Source organism: Cavia porcellus, unplaced genomic scaffold (assembly GCF_034190915.1).
Source record: "Cavia porcellus strain 051 isolate PalLab524CR breed Dunkin Hartley unplaced genomic scaffold, mCavPor4.1 scaffold_1, whole genome shotgun sequence".
In the NCBI taxonomy this organism is placed as follows: domain Eukaryota; kingdom Metazoa; phylum Chordata; class Mammalia; order Rodentia; family Caviidae; genus Cavia; species Cavia porcellus.
Window position 1 is genome coordinate 241,408,834 of NW_026947484.1, and position 23,136 is coordinate 241,431,969.

A 23,136-nucleotide genomic window follows, 5' to 3' on the forward strand; every position below is an offset into this window, starting at 1 on the left:
TAAACATACAAAAATCATCAGTGTTCCTGTGCACCAAGAATGAACCTACTGAGCAAAATCAAGGAAAAAGTCGCATGTATGGTAGCTTCAAAAAAATAAATATCTAGGAATTAACCTAACCAAGAAAGGAAAGAGCTGTATATCAAAAAGTGCACTTCTGTGGGCAAAGAGCAAAGTAAAATACGGACAGGAGGAAGTGGAGGCAGAGTTTGTCCTCAGCTGGGAAGAGGATCAGGAGAAGGGTGAGAGCAGGGAGGGAAGGACGGAGGGAAGGACGGAGGGAAGGAGGGAAGGAAGGACGGAGGGAAGGACGGAGGGAAGGACGGAGGGAAGGAGGGAGGGAAGGACGGAGGGAAGGACGGAGAGAAGGAGGGAGGGAAGGACGGAGGGAAGGACGGAGGAAAGATGCTGAAAAGAATCGGGCTGTGCTGTGTGCAGGCACCAGGGTCCCACAAGGAACATAAACATTACTGGAAACATACCAATAAAAGTACTCAAAAAGCTGTGTTGTTGCGAAAAGAGATTAAAGAGGACATTAAAAACTGGAAAGACACTCCCTGTTCTTGGATATGTAGAACTATTTTTGTCCAGGGGGCTGGGGGTTTAGCTCAGAGGCATAAACGCCTGCCTTGCAAGCAGGCAGTCATGAGTTCGATCCCCGGTACCGATAAAAACGAAAAAGCCCCCAAAAAAGAAAGAACTATTTTTGTCCAAATAGCTCCATTGCTAAAAGTGATACATAGATTTAATAAAATATCTATCAAGTAACTATCAGAATTTTTTCACAGAACTAGAAAAATATAATTCTAAAATTTACTTGGAAATAGAGATCCAGAAAAACCAAAGTAAATGGTGACATCAAAGCTGGTTATTCCTATGCAAAAAAAGAAAAGAAAAGAATCTTGATCTGTCTCTTGCCTTATGCTAAAATCATATCACAATAATTCAAAGACCTATAGATTATAAATAATAACAGTGGACCTGTTGGAAGAAAAAAATAACGAAACCCTTAAAGACAGGCATGGGCATAGTTTCTGATAGTTTCTGAACAGAACCCCAATTGCAAAAGAAATAATTCCAAGCTTCAACAGATAGGATTATATCACAGATATCACAATAATTTGTCAACTTTTCTCCGGATTCATCCCATCACCTAGGATGTGTAATGAATTAAAAACTGGATCCCAAAACAAAAGGCACAAACAAACTGTGCAGGTGAACTGAATACGCACTCTTGAGAAGCTGCGCAAAGGCCCAGCAGATGACAGGAGAAGAACGTTCAGCACTTTGGCCAGCACGGAAATGCAAATGGAATCAGCACTAGGGTTCCACTTTATGCCAGAGGAATGGCCATCATCATGGACTCAAGACACAACAAATGCAAATGGGGCTGTGGGAAAAGGGACACTGCTGGTGAGAGTGAGGCCAGTGCACCCACTCGGGAAAGCAGTCCGGAGATTCTTCAAAAAGCTAAGCATAGAAATTCACTTGCTCTATGGATAACTCTCCTGGGTATCTTCCCAGAGACATCACACTACAGTGACCCTCGTGCACCCATGTTCCTGCAGCCCAGCTCACAGCTGTGGAATCAGAGTGCGTGCCCATAAGAGGGGAGTGGAAAAGAAAATGGAGCACTGCTCAGAAATACGTATGAATTTGAACAATTTTTAAGAAAGTTGACACATCTTGAGACCATAATACCAAGTGAAGTAAATTAGTTACAGTTAAATATCACATGGTTTCTTTAATGGGAGAGACTCAAAATATAAATAATATAAAGAGCAAAATCGAAGATCCATGATAAGAAACAGGAAGGTAAACTAAAGACACAGGGAAAAGCAGGGCGGGAGGGTGGAGGCCTTGCAGGGCGGTGGAATGATCAGGTTGCACTATGTACCATGCGCCAAACCCCAGCTGAACCTGACCACTGAGTATCACACACATATACCGAGCGGCGGTTAAGTTGACACTGCAGTGACTTACAGTGCTGGAGAAAGGAAGCCTCCTCCACAGCTGGGAGCGTAGACAGTACAGACACTGGAACTCAGTGTGGAGAGTCCTCAAACACTAGGATTGATGGTCCCATTTGACCCGGCTGTTCTCCTTCTGGACATCTTCCTGGAAGAATTAGAAGATCATCCACAGTGATATATGTGCACCAGTGTTCACAGCAGCACAGTTTGTAATAGCTAAATTGTAGAAACAATCCAAATGCCCCTCAACCAAGGAACAGATAAAGAAGATGTGGGTTTTTACCTAGATATAATGGAGTACTGCTTGGCCTAAAGCAGGATAAATTTGAGATATTTCTAGGTAAATAGATGCACCTTGAGACCATAGGACTCTTAAGTGAAATAAATGAGACTCACATGTAAACATTGGATCATCTCCCTGTTGTGAGAAACTGAAAGAATAAATATGGACCCAAATGTACAAAAGGGCAAGAAACTGCTCAAAAGGAAACAAGAACTGGGGGAGAGGGAGGGGGGAAAAGAAATTTAAAAAAGAAGAAGAAAATGGAAATGGTGCTTTGTAAATAGGGAGGAAATGATGGATTGAAGGGAAGGGGGGGACTGGGAAAAATAGAGAAATCAAAATATATCGTGTATAGAGACAAATTCCCAGTGATGCAAATGACCATTCTGTATATTTAAATGTACCAACAAATTTAATTATATATTTTAAGAAAGAAGTTGCAATGTTTTATTGTAACAGCAAACAATTTCTCGGAAAAATGCTGGGAGATGCCATGAGACACTAGAGCTAGTTTGAAAAGACTCTCACTAACATCAAAATAAATAAGGTGGACAATGGATTGCAGCTAGTTGATGAAAATATAAATCTATGAACACATGCTGCAGTTGATAGATGATAGAGATAGATAGATGATCGACAGGTAGGTAGGAAATGTGGGGCTGTCCTTATAATGGAATCCCAAAGGACAAAATGTGAATGGCACAGTGTAATCCATGGTGAGTGTTGGTTTGGGAAGAACTCGTTCATGAACGCTAAGTGTAGGAGAGAAAGTTTATGAATTTCCAGCCGGAAACATAACTATACGGAGAAAAACTGAGCAGCTCCTTGGCCATTGATCAAAATTAGCAAAAATGAGTGCTAGCTAACATTCCAGCTTTCCAGATGTGGTATGCAGTGTCCTGCCCAGAGATGCCTGACCAGAATACAACCAAGACATTGTAGACGTCATTAACGTCAGATGAACCCGACAGAGTGACACTCTATAACTAGTCTGCAGTTTTCACATATTACGGAGGAAGAGACGTCAGGCTGAAGAGCTGCTACTGTAACACAGAAACCAAACAGCCCAGTGCTGCCCTGAGTGTTCTCTTGTAGTGGAGGATTAAGAAGGTGATTAGGGATTGATAAAAGGGAACACACAATACAGATTCAATAAAGATCTTGTATTGACTGTACCTTTCATAAATATGAAGCGTGTCCATTTATATATGAGAGTATTAATTTTCCTAGAAAACACACGGAAGTTTCAAAGGGTAGAGGAGTGCAAGGTATGTAAACTATCCTCAAATGCTTCAGAAATGATCAAACGTACACACACATGTGTAAACGCACGCACATGGGTGCATAAAGAGACTGTGACCAAACAGGGAAATGCTGAAACCAGTGAACCCTAGTAAAATGATGTCCAGCAGTTTCAGCACTGTTTTTGTAAATTTCGTGTTATCTTGAAGTTATTTTGAAATGAAAAATTTAAAATAAACAACACACTCAGAAGATGAATAATCAAGTTTCACATCAGGGCATGAACCACATGTCTGAGTTAACTACTCGTGCTGCAGACAAACCCACATGCTACCTGGTCGCTGGGTATATGCATTCAGTGCCTTCTGCAAAACACCTAGCGAGCAGGTCTGTTCACCTAAATTCCACGCTGCTGAAGACCCCCACATCTAGGGAGTTGGTCTTGATAAGCAGAGTGCCACTTACCGGAAGGGCCTTGATGACATCCTGAAGGGAGGTTCCTGTTGCAGCCCCATAACACCATCGGCTACGACGTCTCTCTCCGACAGCCCGTTTCTTGGAGAGATGTGGTCCTGAGAATGAATCCTATTGCACTGCTCGACCACAAAGAGTGAAATCAAGGAAGAAAATGGCTGTGTAGCTTTCCAGGCCTTATTCACAGAAGAAATTACCTTAAAATCTCCTTGAAAGGTTTTTAAGGGGCCACCGCCTGACCGAGAGAATCCTGGGCTTAGCGGTCAAGAACACTAGAAGTGGCAGGACTGAAAGTGTAAATCGCTGTTTGTACATTTTGATTTTTAATTGTGTCAATCGCTAGACGATTCTCTTCCATACAGCAGTCTTTTTGCAGGTTACAGCGATCTTTTAGCAAGGACATCTCCACAGTGATAAAACTGTCAATAGCAACCATCCCAATTTATCATGCACAAATCCAAGAGCCATCCCTCCAACCTGTGCTTTGCATGTCTCTTGTTTAGTGACAAGGATATCCCCCGGAGTGATCCCTTCTATTTTCATTTTGTAAGAAGCTCAGGTATGTTAAGCAATTTGTCCACTATCACCAGGAGTAAGTGGCCACCTGGGGTCCAGGGATAAGACTGACATTAGAATGCAAGCTCTTAATCATGATGCTCCCCACTACGGCCGTAAGGGTATCATTTCTCTTACTCAGAGGAAGGACTTGAGCTCCTAACAAGGGTAATTTGCACTCTTCCACACCTGCCTCTGCAAAAGACCTTGTAAGTCTACCTTGAAACTCCTTATTCACCAAATACGTACATGTGCTTCTTTGTAGTCTGCTTATGTGTATTTTTTTAACATCTGTTCCTCTAGTGAACCCTGACTGATACAGTCTGGAATAGTTTAGTCCAGATTATCTGATTCATTTGATTCAAAATTTGGCACTGTTCCTATCCTGATGTTACAAAGACCACATAAAACAATAGGCAATAAGTGGTTTGTAAATTGTGAGATTTCTGCGTACACAAGGATTAGGTATCATTACCTTTGAAATTTTCCTTAGTTTACCATGAGAACAAGCAGGAGCTGTGCCACTTTGGAATTCAGTTTGGCAATTTCTTGAAAAGTTAAACATACAGTTACCATTTGACCCAGCAATCCCACTCCTCGATATTTACCCAAGAGAAATGAAAATATATGTTCACATAAAACTCTGGATGGGAAAGTTTATTGCAGCTTTCTTCATAATTGCCAGAAGCTGGAGATGATCCAAACGTCCTTCATCTGGTGAACAGATAAACAAACTGGGGCACCCACTCAGTGGAATGGTAGTTAGCAATAAAACGAATTAATTACTAATGCAGGGAACAACCACGATGCGGCAGAAAGACATTATTCTAAACGAACAAAGCCACATTCGAAACCCTGCACAGGGCACAATTCCGCTTGTATGGTATTGTAATAAAGCAACCCGGAAGGTGTGCACAGAGCTATGGTGGCCAGGGGTGTGAAGAATGTACCTGGACTACAGAGAGACATGAAGGAAGCTTTCAGAGGATGTAAAACTTCGCTGTCTTCAATGATCTGGTTTCATGACTGTGTGCATTGATGGAAAACCACAGGAACTGACTTTGGAAAAGAGTGAATTCTACTGAATGTTTGCTACACTCTGAAAGGGTTGGCTTAAGCTTTTATAAAGGTAGATGTATGACACTCTCAGAGTTGAACAAACAAATTGATGGGCACATTACATCCCTGTGGATTCCTGGGAATCCCCCAAGGAAATACCAGTGTCTTAGGGACAGATTGTCACGATGGTCCTGTGAAATCTGCACCACCCAAGATGTGCACAGGGGCATGTCCACACGACACTGCTGTTACTCTATGAGTTGAGTTTCTGAACTTTCCCCGTAATGTCGCACCATGGCAGATGCAGGCTACGCCGAGTTACCCACCCACAGGGGTGCAGCGGGGCCACCATGGCACCTGCTTCTGTTGGCTGAGAGTCTCCTCCTCAGTGCCTCACCAACTCCTCCTCCTTTTCCAAAGCCAGCTCCCCTCCTTGCACTCGGCCCAGGGCGTGTCCGTTACCTGGTTCTGACTCTTCCTTCTCCTCTTGCTTCCCACCCAGCCCCGTATCTGTAACTCCACTTTACTTCCTCAGCACCTTTGTAAAGTGCAGTTGTGAGCTGGTGGCCCCAGGACTGTGAGAGTTTATAAACTCTGCTTCAAGAACAAAGCTGAGAGAGAAAAACGAAATATCGGTGGTCTAGCTTTCCCCTTGTCTGTGAGTGTGGAAGTCACACTGACATGGCAGAGACTGAAATATGGAAATGGTCATGGTGCCATGGAGAGAATGGCTCCAAGAGAAGCATCTGGATCGTTGGTGAGCTTTGTACAGACACGAAGCAGACCTCCTGAGCTGGGAGGATTGTTCACTACTACAGTACGGGCTTCTACCCTCACTCAAGCAGTTTGCACAGAAACACGGATGGTAGTTTAGCATGAAGCCCTAAGGAGAGCAAACAGAAATGGCTGTCTCTGTACCTCCAGAGTCTAGCAGGTCGTATGAAACATGCTGAGAAAGTTCTCTACAAACGTGTATTGAACCGAAGTTACATGCCAATATTTTAAGTATTTTGGGGGTTGAAGAGCCCAGAGACAGTCACAATAATTCCACAGAGACAATCCTTCTGTCTTACTTTAAAATTAAGGGAACTGAAACTTTGACAACTACACGTATCTGCAGGTTTGCGTTGGTTGCATGGTTACTGCCTGGCAGGGGTCCGTCGCTGACCCATCAGGAATATCACAGCGCCCGCCTTCAGGAACAGCTGCTTACAGGCATGTGCTCATCCTAAGTCACAGACTCACACCTGAAAGGAACCCAGTCCAGAGCGTGGATATTCTTTATGATTTGTTTCCTTTTCCTGGAGTCTGCATGTTAGATATTTTCAAACACAGCTCATTCCTCTTACTCCAAAGGGTCCAGAGGCCCTGGCCCTACACGGCTGGACTGAAAACCAACTCATTTTAAAGGTATCCTGGTTTAAAAAAAACCATGAAGTCTATGTTTCTGGGTCTAACATGGATACCGTAGTATGTTTTTAAAAGGTTGTGTCCTGGCGTGAAGTGGAAGTAAATTCAGATGGAAAGAGCCCAAAATGTGCAGTGAGACGATGCAGGCTAAACCCAACTTCTGCTGATTTTACACAGTTTTAAACATTCCAATCCACTCTTCCTCCAAAAAGCAGGTACAATATCATATAACTCATGTAATTCAAAGAAGTGTTGAGATAGAAATGAATTTGGCTTATAGGCAGTATCATACAAAAACTAATCAATTTAATAAAAACGCCAGGGTTAAGCAGCTCTTTCCTGCCCAGATATTCCACTTAAACCGGTAAGTATTCTTCGCAGTGGAATGGTCCCTTTCCCTGTGTGTTGTGCACAGCTAACTGCCCCTGTGAGCCCCAGAGCACCTGAGCCCGTCCGCCCGCCTGCGTGCTTCCTGCTGGACCTGGTGCCCTGCAGTCGGGCTGAGGTCCCCTCGCCCCCAGTCACAGGCTCTGGAGTCTGTGCCTCTCATCCAGGTGTCACCTGCTGCTCCCCGAATCCTTGCATTTTCATCACTGCTGGAAGCTGGGAGGCTGCCCCTCGGGATGGGCTCCTGGAGGTGAGGAGGGAGGTGCGGAAGCCTGGGAGTGTGGGGCGAGTGGCTGCTGAAGGCGCCATAGCGGGAAGGCCGGCCTGGACAATGTCCCCGATACCCCACACCTGACACGCTGGGCTGGCTCCTGCCGTGCCCCGGGAAGTGCTTTTGTTGGGCTTAGTCGTCATCCAGCAAGTTAGATTTTTGAAGCCTTTCAAATTGCACTTGCTGGCTCCAGGATTCTGCCAGCACTGCGTACCTCAGTAGCTACTTTCACTGTTCTGGAGCTCCCCATTAAACTGCAGCCAAGGCTCCTGTGGCATGGAGTAGGGACAGAAAAACCAGTTTTAACTCATGACTGGGAAACTCTCTGTAAGCCAAGGCCCTGGCACGCCAGGGAATAAGGGAGCCTGGCCCGCTGGGCTCCTGTGTGTCCTAGCCCACAGCCAAAGGTTCTCTCCCAGGCACGGGGCTGCCTGTTTGGGGGGCTCTGCACCCATCCTGGTGGCAACATCCTTTGCAAGCTTGGAATAGTGGGAGGTGACTGGTGTCCGTGCTCTAACAGGATGTGAACTGGTTTCCCTCCAGATCCACTGTTCTCAGGGTCTGAGAGGCACCCAGCATAGGTCCTGGCATCACACTCAGTGGATTTGGGCTATTATTTGGCAACTTACGGTGCTCAGCTTCAAGCTATGGAGGAGTCACTGCTTGTGCTAGCCCCTTCTCTAAGTTTTAAGGGAAACACTGACCTCTTCATCTCTTTTTTGCACCATGAGAAATCTGGTCTGCCTGGGCTTGACAAGTCCGTCACCCAAACCAGCAGAGGGGCTGAGACAGGGCAGCAAGGCAGTAGCTTCCTCCCGCTCCACCTCAGCCTGTGCTCGGAGCTGCCCACAAATCCACAGCTCCGTTTTCCTCTCTTGGCCCTGGGCCCCTGCTTTCCGGCACTCTGTTTCAAAAACATCACAAGCCACGCAGGTGGTTTTTGTTGCAGACAGCTCGTATTCTTGACAGATCCTGCATCTGCACATTAATACTCCTTGATGCCTCCAGCCTGAAACTTTCCCAGACACACTGGCCTCGGAGCCTCAGAAACCGTCCATGACGGGGACTGACTACACAGGAATTCCTGCCTGGGTCTGGGGGCTGGGAGGTCCTGGTTTTTAAACAAGCGAAGCTTCATGGTCACTTGGCTCTGAACTGCAAGGCATTTGAAGATGTGAGTAGAAAACCTCCCTCCTCCGGAGCACCGAGTGTGTTATAGAGGGGACCCCTGGGCCAGTCCAAGTTACTGTAATCCCAAGTTATCGCCATTACCACAATTGCAATTGCATATGTGGAAGAATAAGTAACTGTAACAGTTACTATGCATTGGGTCCTCCGGGTTTGTAAGAGGCTATCTGGATTAAATGAGGTCTCTACCACCCCAAAACACAACCAGGTTAGGTACTGACTCACACAGTTCACAAATAACTTTGACTAATAAAAAGTGTGTTTAAAAAGCGTGGAAACTCACTAAGGCTACATGGCTGGTTCAAGGACAAATCAGGGAAACAAGCAAAACCCAGACCCAAGCCAGGCAAGCTAAGGTGATTTAATCACGCCGAGTCAGTGGCCCAGAGCCTCGGGGTCTCGAAAACAAAGAACTCAGGCTGTGCTTCTGTGTGGGGAGCTGTGGGGAAGTTTTACTGGTCAGAGAACCTCTCTTCCCACATTACTGGCTTGAGTGAAGACAAATAGGGGCGGCGATTTGGACTGAGTGAAGGAGAAGCTTTCCAGATTTAACAAGAAATAAAGACTGGAGAGAAAAAGTTCTCATCTCCCAAGAAGGCTGGAAAGACGAGAACGGCATTATCTCCACGAACCCTAAATGGATGAGCACAGTGACCTCCATAAATCTAAGCTTCGGAGAGAGCCGCCAGCAAAGGCAGCACCCCAGGAGCACCCCACAAGCGGCTGTTCCCTCCCTTTCCCCTGAAACCCGAATTGTGAACAGCATCGCACACAACCTACGGTGACCCCAAACCCTAGTTCTTTACATCTAGAACTTTTATTTGAGGCGCATCCTGAGCGATCTGGCAAAAGGTGCCTGGGCAGACGTAGTAGGAGGAGTTCAGGAAGATGATGGGTCAGCCCAGGGCTCAAGCCATCTACTGGAGCCTGACCTGGAGCTGGAAAAGAATTATTCCAGCCATGGGAGCTTTGCTGATTGCATTAGGGAGAGTTATCCAGGGCCCAAGCCAGTAGAAGAACACTGCCCTGATCCAAAGCGCATGACTAATCATCACTTGTGAAGGCCTTGGCAGGTCTGATCTTGGGATGATGAAGATCCCACTGGCACCGACAGCAGCCCTGTTCTCGGCTCTATGTCCTGGCCTGAGGAGGGCCTCCCCTAACCTCCCCTCAGGATTCGGATAAAAACAATATCTATGCGTCTCCATACAAGCACAGCTCTGGGAACATTTGCAAAACACACATCTTCAGCCTCTTCTGCTTGATTACCTAGTCTTGATTTTATCCACTGTTTGGTACCTTGCTGAGAACAGCAAATCAGAGGGAGATTTGATCCTGGGGAGTAAGACATTCTGAACATAATCACCAAACGGAATGTGTTTTCTTTGGAATTAGTCTGGAGGTGCTCAAACACAGACATGATCAAGGTGGCACAAACTGATTATTAGCTAGTTCAAGATTTCTGTTTATTTTTACGTTTTAACAGACAGATCTGTCATGGTAGTATGAATGGAGGCTGACTATCTTATAGGGCATGCAACAAGATGCTCCATATGCAATAGCCTTGCTAGTGATATAGCACAGTGCCTGCCTGATAAGCACAAGGTCCTGAGTTCAATTCCAGGTTCCAAAAAAGTAAAATAAAATACTAAAACATGAGCCCTATTTTATCAGGAACTGCAATCTAGCTGAAAATAGAATGAAACCAACCCCACCCTTTCTAATGTCTCAGTGACAGCCTGGGGACAGAAGTGTAGAGTTGTGAGGGGTGATGGGACGGGAAGAAGGTGCCCACATTTACCCAATACACAGCTGACTTCTGCATCTTCCCTTAGACAGCTTGAGCCACTGTGAAGCGTCACAAACTCTTCACAGTTCTGAAGGCTGAAGGTCTGGGGCCAGGGCAGTGGTAGTTATGGTCTCTAATGAGAGCCTGCTCTTGGGTGGCCACTTTCTCGCCATGACCTTCCATGGGCAGGAGGATGAGATAGGATAGCTCTGGGGCCTCGCCTTAAGCCACTGACCCTGGACCTGTGGGCGCAGTCCTCATGCTTCCTGGATGCCGCACCCCCTCGGTCCATTGTCTCAGGGGATGGGGTTCAGATACATGGACGGCACGGAGGCAGGCTCATTGAGGCCCTATCAGCGGGCACTGGAAGAAGAGAAGATGGGAGACAAATGTTCCAGGACACAAAAGTTCTGCCTTAGAACAGGGGAGTCTGCTGCAAATGCCATACAGGACTCAGGCGAGCGGACAAAGTGGCCAGGAGCTGGCCCCTGTAAGGGTCTGAAGAAAGGAGGCTCCGCACTCAGCTAGAATCCTAGCTTCTGCCCCGCTGGCAGCAGGCTGAATGATACACACACCACAAAAACAGGAAGGTAACAAAATTTCCCACCCACTGACACTAGTGGGGGCAAGTCCCCTCCTGAGATTTTCGACCTAGCGCTGGTCCCTCCCAGGTTTGCCATCTAAACATATGCCACCTGTGAGGCCTGCAGTGTCTCAGATGGACAACTCAATTTAAAATCGCCCCAGGTCAGTGGTGCCCCAGGAAACTGGCAGAAGCAAATACAAATCATGTTTGGAAGAATGCTAATTCAACCCAGGCCTCGAGAGTTCCCGTAGATAAAATGCCAAGGAAAACGAGCCACCCCCTGTGGGGGAAGAAGCACACAGGAACAAGGTACCTTGAATGACATGCAGGGGAACCAGTTTTCCAAATGTACCAGGTATCATCGTTAAAAAGAGCACTCAACAAACTTATTCACTTTTTTGAATAAAGGAGAAAAAGAAAAATACGAGCAAATAGTAAATTTCATTATAAAGCTATCACAATACTGCAAAAGAATTAAAATATTAGAAAAGTAATACTGTTTAAAATTAAAGGCACGCTAGGTTAAATGTAAGACTGATGTAGACAATATTGAGTGACCCTTGATATAGATTAAAAAGATACCAAAAAAGGCAACTGCTCTCAAGAGCAGAGAATAAAGGGTGAAGAGCTGAGAGCTGTCTGCTTCTAGGTCCTGAAGGAGATAATGGATAATGAACCAATATTTAGTGGCTACTTACTGTGCAACCTCAGCTCTCAGATCCAAGAATATCAGTTTACTACAAGTAAGAAAAATCATAAAGAAGCCATGAACATCTGAGAAAAACAGAGAGAAGGGAGAGATCACCTGATTAACAACCCAACAGATGTTTCTTCTCACATCAGTGTAGGGGAAGATCCCGAGACAGTGTAATATCCAGAGATGTTATACCCCATACATGTGTTTTTTGAGAATTAATAATGTAAAGACTTTTTCTGCATAACGAAAAAGGAATCTTACTAGTGACATGTTTAAATGAAATTCTAAGACAAAGTGCAAAAAAAAATAATGAGCTAAGAAACTGTTGGTGAATTAATCTAAATATCGTCAGAGTAACCTTGCTTAATTTGAGGGAAAATAAAGATAAAATATGGGGCAACAATAAGCATCAGTTTGAAGATGCAGAAAGACAGGGAAGTGTTCTACGGCGCTGCCGCTGAAAAAGCAGGCCAGTTTCAGTGCCTCCTGTGGGTGCCACCGCGAACCCCTCGGCATCTCCCGCGCCCTGAACTACGTAGTGAGTCAGCGCCTGCACTGGCAGTGCCAGGGATGGTCTAAGCTTGAGAACTTAAATCTGAAACTCTGGGACCACCTATATTACAGAAACAGTCACTAACGGCATAGACATAGACTATAACAAAAGAGCGGAGAGAGAGGGCCAATGGAATGGAGAGAACGGAAATAGCTGGGAAATCAGTTCCGAAAACCCTTCTCCATCAAAGGTTTAATCAGCAGAAGTCAATTCCTCGTGCTGCACCTCGTTTTTGAGTTGAAAGGGAGCCCAAAGTTCAGATTGAAATGCTTTCTTATATGTTTCAGTCAACATTAATAATAATCATCTGTGTTCTGTATCTTTTAGAATAGATCTGTTGACAAACGTTCTTTATGTTATTAAATATCTGTATGTTGCCTTAACCTTTGAAGTGTGTCTCTATGAATATAGAATTCTGGGGTTTTTTTCCTTTAAGAGCATTAATGATGTCCAGCCATTGTTTTCAAGTTTCCATCATTTCTCAGGAGAGGTCGTCTGTCAGTCTTGTTGTTCTGAATACAGAATATCTTTGTGGAGCTGCTTTTAAGATTTTTAAGATAAGTTTTATGGGTATTACTTAGATACACAGAATGATTATGTTCATCATAAGGAATTTGTACCTGTACGTGATTTATCTTGGCTCCTCCTTTCCTCTCCCCCTCCCCCCAGTATCCCTTCTCTTTTGAACTATTTCTTCCTATTTCAAAATATTTGTTACACATTTTGGTTCTTATTTATGCTTTCAGTTTCTCACATCATTGAGACAATATGGTATTTACACATACATGCCCAATTTATTTTGCTTAAGAGTATAGTCTCAAGGTACATCCATTTACCTAGAAATGTCTCAAGTTTATTCTCTGGCATGGCTGAGTAGAACTCCATTATATTTAAAAAAACAAAATGTGTTTTTATCCATTCATAGGTTGATGAGAATTTGGGTTGTTTCCAAAATTTCACCCCTGTTTGCTCCCTTTGTCAAAGATAAGGTGGCTGGGTGTGTTTGGAGTTGTTCATCATTTTCTAATCTGTTCCACTGATCTGTGGGTCCTTTATTTTTTTTTTTTTTTTACTAGTATTACTGTGATTCCAAAACCAAAGAAGAATTCAACCCAAAAAGCAAATTAAAGGCCAATATCCCTAATGAATATAGACACAAAAGTCTTCAAAAAGACACTGGCAAGGAGAATACAGCAAACCATTAAGAAGACTATGGCCACGTAGGATTCATCCTGGGGATTCAGGGAGTTGCAGCATACACAAGTCAGTAAGTGTAATACAGCAAAGTAAGGGCGCCAAGGACAAAACCCAGCTGACCACCTCCGTAGATGCAGAACAGGCATCTGACAAAGTCCAAGCCCCGCTCATGATAAAAACCCAAGAGAACACTGGACCTGACGGTCAGTCTCTATCTCAAAGGGATGAAACCATCTGTGACAAACCAACAGGTAACATTATATTAGATGATCAAAACTGAAAGATTGTATTCTAAAATCAGGAAGAAGACTGGGATGTCCACTATCACCACTCCTATTCAACACAGTTCTGGAAACACTAGCCAGAGCAATTAGGAAAGAGAAATGAACAAAAGGAATATGGATAGGAAAGGAAAAAGTTAAATTATCATTGTTTGCAGATTACATGCTACTCTACATAGAAGACCCCAAAAACGCTATCGAAAGACTTTTAGATTAAATAACCAGTTACATAACTGGATAGAAAGTGAGCACTCAAAAATCAACAGCATTTCTGTACACAAATATCAAATTCACTGAGAGAAATTAGGAAAATAATACTTATCATAATAGCATTAAAAAGTGTAATATTTAGGAATCAATCTAACAAAGGAAATAAATGATCTTCATATTAAAAATTACAGTACTCTGAAAACGGAAATTAACAAGGATATGACAAAATGGAGAGATATCCATTGCTCTTGAGTAGGAAGAACCAACATAGTGAAAATGATCATACTTTCAAAATTATTATACAGATTTAATACAATTCCAATCAAAATACCACTAGCATACTTCCCTAGAGAAAACATTTCTAAAATTTATTTAGAGAAGACCTAGAATAACAAAAACAATTTGAATAACAAAGGCAAGGTAGAGGCATCACAAAGCCTGACTTCCTGATTTGAAAGTATATTACAGAGTTCACATGATAAAAACAGTACGGTACTTGCAAAACAAAACAAAACAGAACCGAACAAAAAAACAAACCTAAGGCTCATTGGAACACAAACAGCTCCAGAAGATGCGGAAACAACTCCAAACACATTCAGCCACTTATCTTTGACAAACATGTTCACTAGAAGAAAGACAGCCTCTTTAATAAATGGTGCTAGAAACACTGAATTGCCACATGCTGAAGACTAAAACTGGATCTTGTCTTTTGCCAGGCACTAAAGTAAAATCAAAATGCATCAAAGATCTACGTATTGAAACAGAAACACTCAACCTCCTGGAAGGGCGACTAGGCAGAACTCTTGAAGCTACTGATTGGTGTAGACAAAGATTTTATGGCAAACCCCCAATCACACAGGAGCTATCACCATCAATCAATGCCTGGGCTTCACCATAGTAAAAAGCTTTTGCACAGCAAGAGAAACCACCAAGTGACGAGACAGCCCCACAATGTGGGAACAAACTTTTGCTAGCTGTTCCTTGACAAGCAATTGCTGTCTAGAACATACAGTAAAGATTTCTTTTTGTCTTCTGTTTTCAGCAGTTTTGTTATGTGGCGCCCATTTTGGTGTGTTTGGTTCACTTGTTTATCCTTCGCTAAATTTTTATTGACTGTTGTAGCTTGATAACTTTCCTCTGTTTGGAGTAATTATCGACTATGACCTCTTCAAATCTTGTTTCTACCATGACCCTTTCACCTCTTCTGCTCGTACTCCAGTACAGGGGTGGCAGATCTTTGTACAAATTCTACATGACTCTATGCGATTTTCCTGTATTGTATGTCTTCTTTCTATATGCAGACTGTAGATATTTTAGTTAACTTAAAATTTTTTAATTTTATATTATCAACTGGAATATATAATCTAGGGTATATAATATATAAAATAAAATATATTGTATCTTATCATTGTATCTTAGCGACTTGAAGTAAATAATGATAATAAGTGGATCACCTGTTATCTGATTTGAGTGATTGTATATTCTCTTGGTTTTGATCATATGGTCCTCTTTCTTGTCATACTTTTTATTTAATATCAGATATTATGAGTAAAAAATACATAGATAATTCAAACTTTGGCTGATTTGTCTTCCTCTAACATGGAAGCAGGTTTTCATTACAGCAGGCAGGTAAAGTAGGTACAGATTACTGTTATTCTCTCTATGTTTGCACAGATTCAAAGTTCAGTCCCACTGTTTTGTGAGAGCTGATTTCATTCGAGTTTGCCTATCAGCCTTGCTATGTGTTGTGAATGTATTGTTGTGTTGTTCCCCGTCATAACACTGTGAGCAAATACTATATTATCCCTATCTAGTGGTGAGAAAAATAAGGTTTGTAGAGCGTACATGACCATATGCAACATGCACAGGAGAATTTGTAAGCTGGACACAGTCTCATTCTATGGATTCTGAATCCAAGAGATGTACGAAAAAGTATGAACAGAATAGAATAGAATAATTCTAGAATAATTTACGGGGATATATTAAGCACAAGAGTTGGAAAAGTTTACTTAAAGAAATTTTAGTGAAAAAATGTTACATTTCTTCTTTAATGGTTCTAGTATGCTATTTGATCTCATCTAAAATGTTTAAATAATCATAATATTGTAGAGTGTGTTAGAATTCAAATTTTATTCTCAGTATGTAGATAAAAGCACTGTCACACAGCACTCTGTGTAACATTTGTCCCATGTTCTGACTGTTAGGCAAACATCTGAGCACTTTGTACAGGGTGATCTCTTTTGTCCTAAAGCAGTCTGTGAGGGATGTACCATTACTATCCCCAGTGACAGCTGAGAATTTGGATGTTTAGATAGGTGAAGTATTTTTTCCAAGATTCGATAGCTAGTGAGTACATAAGTGATGGAATCTGAACCCTACATGTCCAGTTTTAACAAGGCTGCCTTTCACAAAAGAAGCAAAAACAGCAGCATCTTCAAGCTGATTACAAAGTGGCAGAGAAAGAGGATGTAGGAGGATGCAAGTGGGCGAAATTCCACATCTTTTATGAATGAGAATCAATAGGTATTTTTTAAAGTTGGTAGTCTGAGAAGTATATCAGTTAGTATTACTATAACAACCAGAGGAGCAGGAAGCAGAAACTACTTAAAACAGGCTCTCTCTGGAGGAGCCACGAGGGATATGAGATGGGAAGGTGGGGAAAGTCTTTTATCTTTAATGTTTGTCCCTGTGACTCGTGAGCATTATAGATAGAAACTTAGCTACCTGTAAAAAATAAATTACACTCTGTGCTGTGAGGGGAGTTCCGTTCTACTGAGAGAGTTCCGCGCTCTTGGTTGGTGTGGGCTCCAGCAGAGTACTGGTCTACACTGGCGTAACCCTGCAGCACTGGCTGGTGCACCCTGAGTGGGGTTCTTAAGACTTGCTCATCTGAGTCCAGTGCTTCAAAGCCCACAGCCCTGAGAAGGAAGCCCACGGAGCCAGGCCTGCTTGATAGATTACACAAGTTCTGTTCTGAAATTTTTACTCTTTTTGTATTTATTTCTGATTGGTTTGGAACGTGGGTGGAAAAGAGGTGTGCTTTTCATATGAGCCCTGGAGAAACTCCCAATCAATTCCACAGAAAAAAAATGAGCATAAAGTCAAGAGTGCAACAAACACTGAACTGTTTTACAATTCCTTAATGTGCTAAATTGTTGTAGGGTGTTCATCATCATTTGACATCTTTCTTTTACTTAAACACAGCAGTTTTAGGTGGCTTGGATGCAAACCTGAAATCTGAAAAATGGTCAAGATAATATTTCAATATTTTTGAGTTACTGAGTAACTTTTAACTATCATTGGGTGAAAAAAAATCCAGTTTTTCAAAAGACACTTACAGGTGAGGGTCACAGGATTGCCGAAGGAGTCCTGGCTAGTGAGGGCTCTCACAGAGACGTGAGCTGGGGTTTCAGGGCCCAGCAGCTGCCGCTCTGCTTTCTTTCTCCTGCTGTGGAGGTAAACCTTCCTCGTCTACACGGGTTATGTCCCAGGGGGAAATGAGGATGGTGCTACCTTGGAATTCAGCAGGTCCCAAAGCACAGAGCGCGGGAGCTTCCGCGGTTCGTCCTGAGCACGCTTTCCACAGCGCCAGCTCCTGTGCTGCGGTGTCAAGGGACAGTCAAAGCTGCCAAGAGCTGACTCCAAGGAGTGTGCTCTGCGAGTGGGGAAGCTGCTCCCAGGTCGAGCCTTCTTCTGCACAGCTGTTTCTGCTTCGCTCTAATTTGTTCAGGATTCGGTGGGGACCCTAGAGTTCACCTTTTGCAAAATATTTGTTAATTTTTGTTTTTAACTGAGAAAATACCTTTTCCCCTCCCCAAATGAGAACAATTTGCTCCGGGCTTGAAGATGGATTTGTATTATAGCCGCAGTAGAGATTTGCTCAATTGCTTCATAGCCTCATACCCAACACTGACTAATTCCTTTTAACAAGAAAATGGTAAACAGGTGGAGTTGAAATCATAGATAACTAGGGTCCTCTCCAATGCCTTCAGCTGGATATCTGAAGAGGGAACTCTGCCCAGCTGGCAGCGCACGCACTCAAGCACATCGGGCATTTTTGAAACCAGCACGGTGAATGGCAGACACGGTAACGCGCTCATGAAATCCGCTCAGGTGGTAGCTTCCCCTAACGGTCTGCAGCATCTTGCTATTTGCCGAAACTCTTCTCCCAGACATTACCGTCTTCGTTCAGAAGCGCTTTCCCTTTCAAAATTTGTCCAGCTCTGTTGAGTTATACCAAGGAGTAAAGCTTACACATATGTATATATTTAAAATGCACAGCACATTTTGATAAAATTCACTGTTACATAATAACCACAGTCAAGGTAACCACCATATTCATCCCTCATATAGTTACTGTGAGTGTGTGTGTGTAAGAACACTTAAGAGCTCTCTTAGCAAGCTTTAAGTGTGCAACACGTCATTATTAACTATAGGGTACCCAGAACGTATTCAGTTTATAACTGAGAGTTATCACATTTTGGCCAGCCTGTCAGCCCTACGGTTGTACCCTGTTAGTATGAATTTAAGTTTTTAAATGTTCAACATGTAAGTGAGACCATGCAGCTTCCCTTGCCTGGCTTATTTCAGGTATCACAATACTCTGTAGCTTCATTTATGTTGGTGCAAATGGGAGTCTTCTCTTTCTGAAGACTGAATGACACTCAGTTTTCACACATACAAGCACGTGGCTACGGCCACTGACGACTGCTGTCACATTTACTTACCCGTCTTCTGTCGTCAGACAGTTTCTTCTACATCCTCAACACCAAGAACGAGGCTGCAATAGAAAGTACGAAGATCTCTGAAAAAAACATAAGTAGACTATGAGTCCAAGGCAGCTTACTCGTCTTCAAAAATATCACATAGAACAATACAGTCATGAAACCAATTATAAGTATAGAATTATAAGAATTTCAAGTATAAAGAACCCTTCCCAGACCGCACTGTGGTTTGATAAAGTTTATATTTGTAGTCACATGGAAAAGTTCTCGGAATTCTAGTAAATTAATTCCAATATACCCCTTCCAACGCAATCCACAGAGAGAGTAAAGCCACTAACGCGTATGTGTAGTTGTGGGGAGCCAAAGAGGTCTCCGTGCAGCCAGAGTGACAGCTAACCGGACAAAGGCCGTGACCCAGGGCTGAGCCCAGGTCTCGTTAACTCATGAAGAAGACAGTGGCCTGGAGCTGAGCCAGTGTGAGTCACAGGAAGCACAGGGGGGCCGTGGCCTGGGCTAGGCCAGAGGCCTGAAATCACCATTGCAATATGCAAGGAGAGATACGCAGGAAGAACGATCTGCATAACACTGTTCGAGGTAGTGTCTAATGTTTTGGGGTCCAGCTTCAGTTCTGATGAGTACGTAAGCCCTGAGAAGTCATAGGCTCCGTCTCAGCCACAGCGTGGCTCACACAAGGCCTAGCACATGAGTATTACTTGGGAGCTACAAGAAGGCCTGCGCTGACCTGGAGCATTCTGTGAAGGAGCACACATCAGCACCTGGGCTAGACGCTTCTGTATCGCTTAGCACCGATGGAGGGGAGGCGGGCCGTCCTAGCCAGCTCTGCACATATCAGCACGTGGGTGTGGGGCCAGGTTCAGCCAAAATGCAGACAACTGCACTCTTTCAAGGGGAGCCATCCAGGGCCTCCACGCTAAGTGTACATAGTTGTCCTGATCACTACCTGCAGCACTGACTGGATTACCTTTTGTAAAGCAATCTATTCTTTTAGATTGATTAATACTTTATCAAAAGACCCAAACATATATATGCATGTATAAGCACTTAGCCACTGTAGTTCTTCTCTGGTATTTAGTCAGAGTAGTGTGGTTTTGTTTTTGTTGTTCCTACTGTTCAGCCTTTGAATATATATATATATATATATATATATATTTTTTTTTTTTTTTTAGACTGCAGCCCTTCCAGGGGGAGAACCACCAGTGTCTCCTGAGATCTGTGCCATGTTGGAACTTAGGATGTTGGGAAACCAAGCAAGCGGCTCACCTACCTGGTAAGTGGCTGTGGTGAGGCAGACTATGGCTCCTCCAGGAGGAGAACCACACCATCTTCTGAGATCCACATCATGTTGGAACTTAGGATGCTGGGAAACCAAGCAACCAGCCTGCCTCCCTGCTAAGCAATAGTGAACCTACTGGTGCACGGCCTAGGGTCAAACATCCTACTTCTCCTACCCTCCTTCCCCTGACCCTCTGTTAGTAAATGGGAACCAGTATCTGAGTATCTTCTGGGAGGTTGACCATAGCTAATAGGGGGGATTTCCTTTTACCATCTCTTTGAAGGCAAATATTTTTATTACTGTTTTGCTCTATTCTAATTAATGGTACTGCTCTATTCAATATTCTGTTTTGATAAGTTCTTTAATGTTCTGTATTTCATTTTATTTTTATATACATGATTGAAAGAACAACTATTGTAAAGATAATGAAATATGCTGTGATACCTATTACTGTTATCCCGGTAACCTGCTGTGAAGTTCTGTGCCAATTTCACTACATGGTCTCAGTTGTGTTTTGTTCTGTTCTATTTTACTACTTTCAAAATAAAAACAATTCAAAAATAATAATACATATATATATATTTTTTTTAAATCTTAGGCAAGATTAATCTTTTGCATAACACTGAAGATGTTTAAAGCTTTCTTGTGAAATAAAAAATGTGCTCTTACAATGTTGTTCTTTATCCATCCAAGGTGAAACGTTCAGTTGCCTTCCTAATTGGCCTCGTCTGGTTCCCACTGACCCTGGATTCCTGCTTCCAAAGATTTTCCTTGCGACCACAGTAAGACATGCATTTATGCTATGGCCTTGAACACAAAACTGAAACCACAGTTTTACGAACCGATACTTCTCTGACTTGCCGTAATATCACTCCAGTCTTTTCCATTTGATTATGTTCCTTTCTGACCTACTAGATGTTTTAACCAAGTTCTAGTAACGCCCCACAGTTTGTAAAATCCTGCTCTGTTAGACAATGACCTTCTCTGTGGAATACATCGTCACTGCTCTCTTACATTGACCCTGAAGGCCTCGCTGCCCACAAAACCGAGAGGCAAGATTTTATGGGATTCTCTGTTCCCTTGACATCAAAATTCAACCCGCTGTCCCCAGGTTGGTCACACCTGTTGCAGTGCATGATCATGGCAGCACAGAGGATGAAAGAATTATTCAGAGATGAGCCTCAGTCTGAGCACTGGGACGCCCAGAGGGACTCTTCCAAGGAGTGCACCCAGTGTGAGGGAATCTCAAGGGAGTAGCTCCCAACCAAGCACTCCTTAGTTTTTATTTAGAATACCAGGCAGTGCAGTAAAAAAATCAGAGGAAGAACACCTTGGGAAGGAACTGTGTCAAGGCTCAGGAGTTTATCAGGACCACGACTGGGCACAGTTTTATGGACCAAACTTCTTACTATTTTCAGCCTGTGCTGTTCAACAACCACGTGCGTTTGCCCTCGCAACCCTCCCTGGCTTTTTGGCCATATGTCCCAGAGCCTGCCTGCTATGGCCTGCAGGCCCCTTCAGGACTATAATCATTCATTCCTCGGGCCAAGGCCCACGCACACAGCCACCGCCAGCGCACCGAGGACAGACACTCGCCTAGCCACACTGTCTTGCCTCGCCCTGGACGCGTGGCTGTCTTCCCTACCTAACTGTAACTTCTGCTGAGTTAGGAGATGTAGCTTGGCTGTCAGGTTTCTTTCTGTGGCCTTTTTCCTTTCTTCTAACATAGCATTACTCACCCAAGTAGCAGTGTATCTGAGAAAGTTAAAAACAAATACTTAAGGAAACCTTAAAATGTACCTCAAGTGCATCATTGAGTCTTTGATGTAAACATTCAGTTGAATGACATCTAATGCAGTCTCTCCCAGGAATCCAGTCTGACAGTGTGTAAGACTTGATTTCCAGATCTACTGAATCTCCAACAAACGTGACCTGTTTTCATTTGGAATATTTAACTCAGACTTCCTAGCTCTGTCCTCCTTGGAAGATGGCTGTAGGATTTGAATACCTGGAGTCCTGCATTGAGTGAGCACAAAACGTGCTGGCCTGGATGGCAGCTCAGCCGAAGGGCACATGGTCTCCTGCTTCCCCTGCCAGCTCATCTCCATGTACTCCATGCTCCCCCTGAGATGCCCCCCGTCCTGGGCTCGAGTTTCCCCTCTTCTCCCTTTACTGACCACCCCAATCCACTCACCACATCCCTCTCTGTAAACCCTGGGCATTTCCTCTGTGACGTCCCCAGCTTCCTTCCTGCTTACCTGGACCTGCCCCTGTGTGTGCACCTGGCCACTGCTTACTTGGAAGCATCTGTCACGGGATTTGTGTTCCTTTTACCCCTGCCCTGTGCTACACTTGGTAACTGAGGACATTTCCCCGTGTCCCTCCACCTACGTATGCACACACCCTGAAGATTCATGATGATACTTTTGTTCTGTACCTGTTTTGTTTTTCCAAAGCCTACTTTGTAAAAAGTATGACAAAGTATAAATAAGACTCACCATCTTAACTGTTTCCAAGTGTATAATTTAATGATATTAAGTACATTTATACTGGACAAACTTTCTGCCATCTTTCCCTAGGATTCTTCTGATTTTATTAAATTGAGGCTTCCCCCTCCCACCCTCCCCTACACCCTGACAAGCACTACTCTATGTTCTGTCTCTGTGTATTGGACTCTTTGAGGGGTCTCATACAAGCCGAATTGTTTGTCTATTCATGAATGTTTTTTTCACTCAGCGTACCATTCATCAGGCCCACCCACAAAGTAGAACATGCCAGGACACCCTTGCTGTTCGAGGCGGAATAATATTGTGTGCTTCTCCCATGGGTTTTCATTCATTTGTGCACACTGGGTCACTCTCGTCTTTTGGCTATTGTGAATAGTACTGCCGGGAACATGGCAGGGTCCATATCTGCCCAAGCCCTTCTCTCCAGTTCCTTGCAGAATCCCTGGGTTATATGGA

The 23,136-nt window shown here is 43.6% G+C and overlaps 1 long non-coding RNA gene across 2 annotated transcripts in view; it reads right to left on the reverse strand.

The window, feature by feature from the left end:
* The window catches only part of LOC134474813 (uncharacterized), a 56,734-nt gene extending 38,776 nt beyond the window's left edge, over nucleotides 1–17,958 (reverse strand). For both annotated transcript variants that reach the window (XR_010045703.1, XR_010045677.1), the window contains exons 1-3: nucleotides 17,494–17,958; nucleotides 1,984–2,118; nucleotides 1,233–1,390 (exon numbers count right to left, since the gene is read on the reverse strand). This is a non-coding gene — a long non-coding RNA (uncharacterized LOC134474813). The remainder of the gene's footprint in view (nucleotides 1–1,232; nucleotides 1,391–1,983; nucleotides 2,119–17,493) is intronic.
* Nucleotides 17,959–23,136: the final 5,178 nt, after the last annotated feature.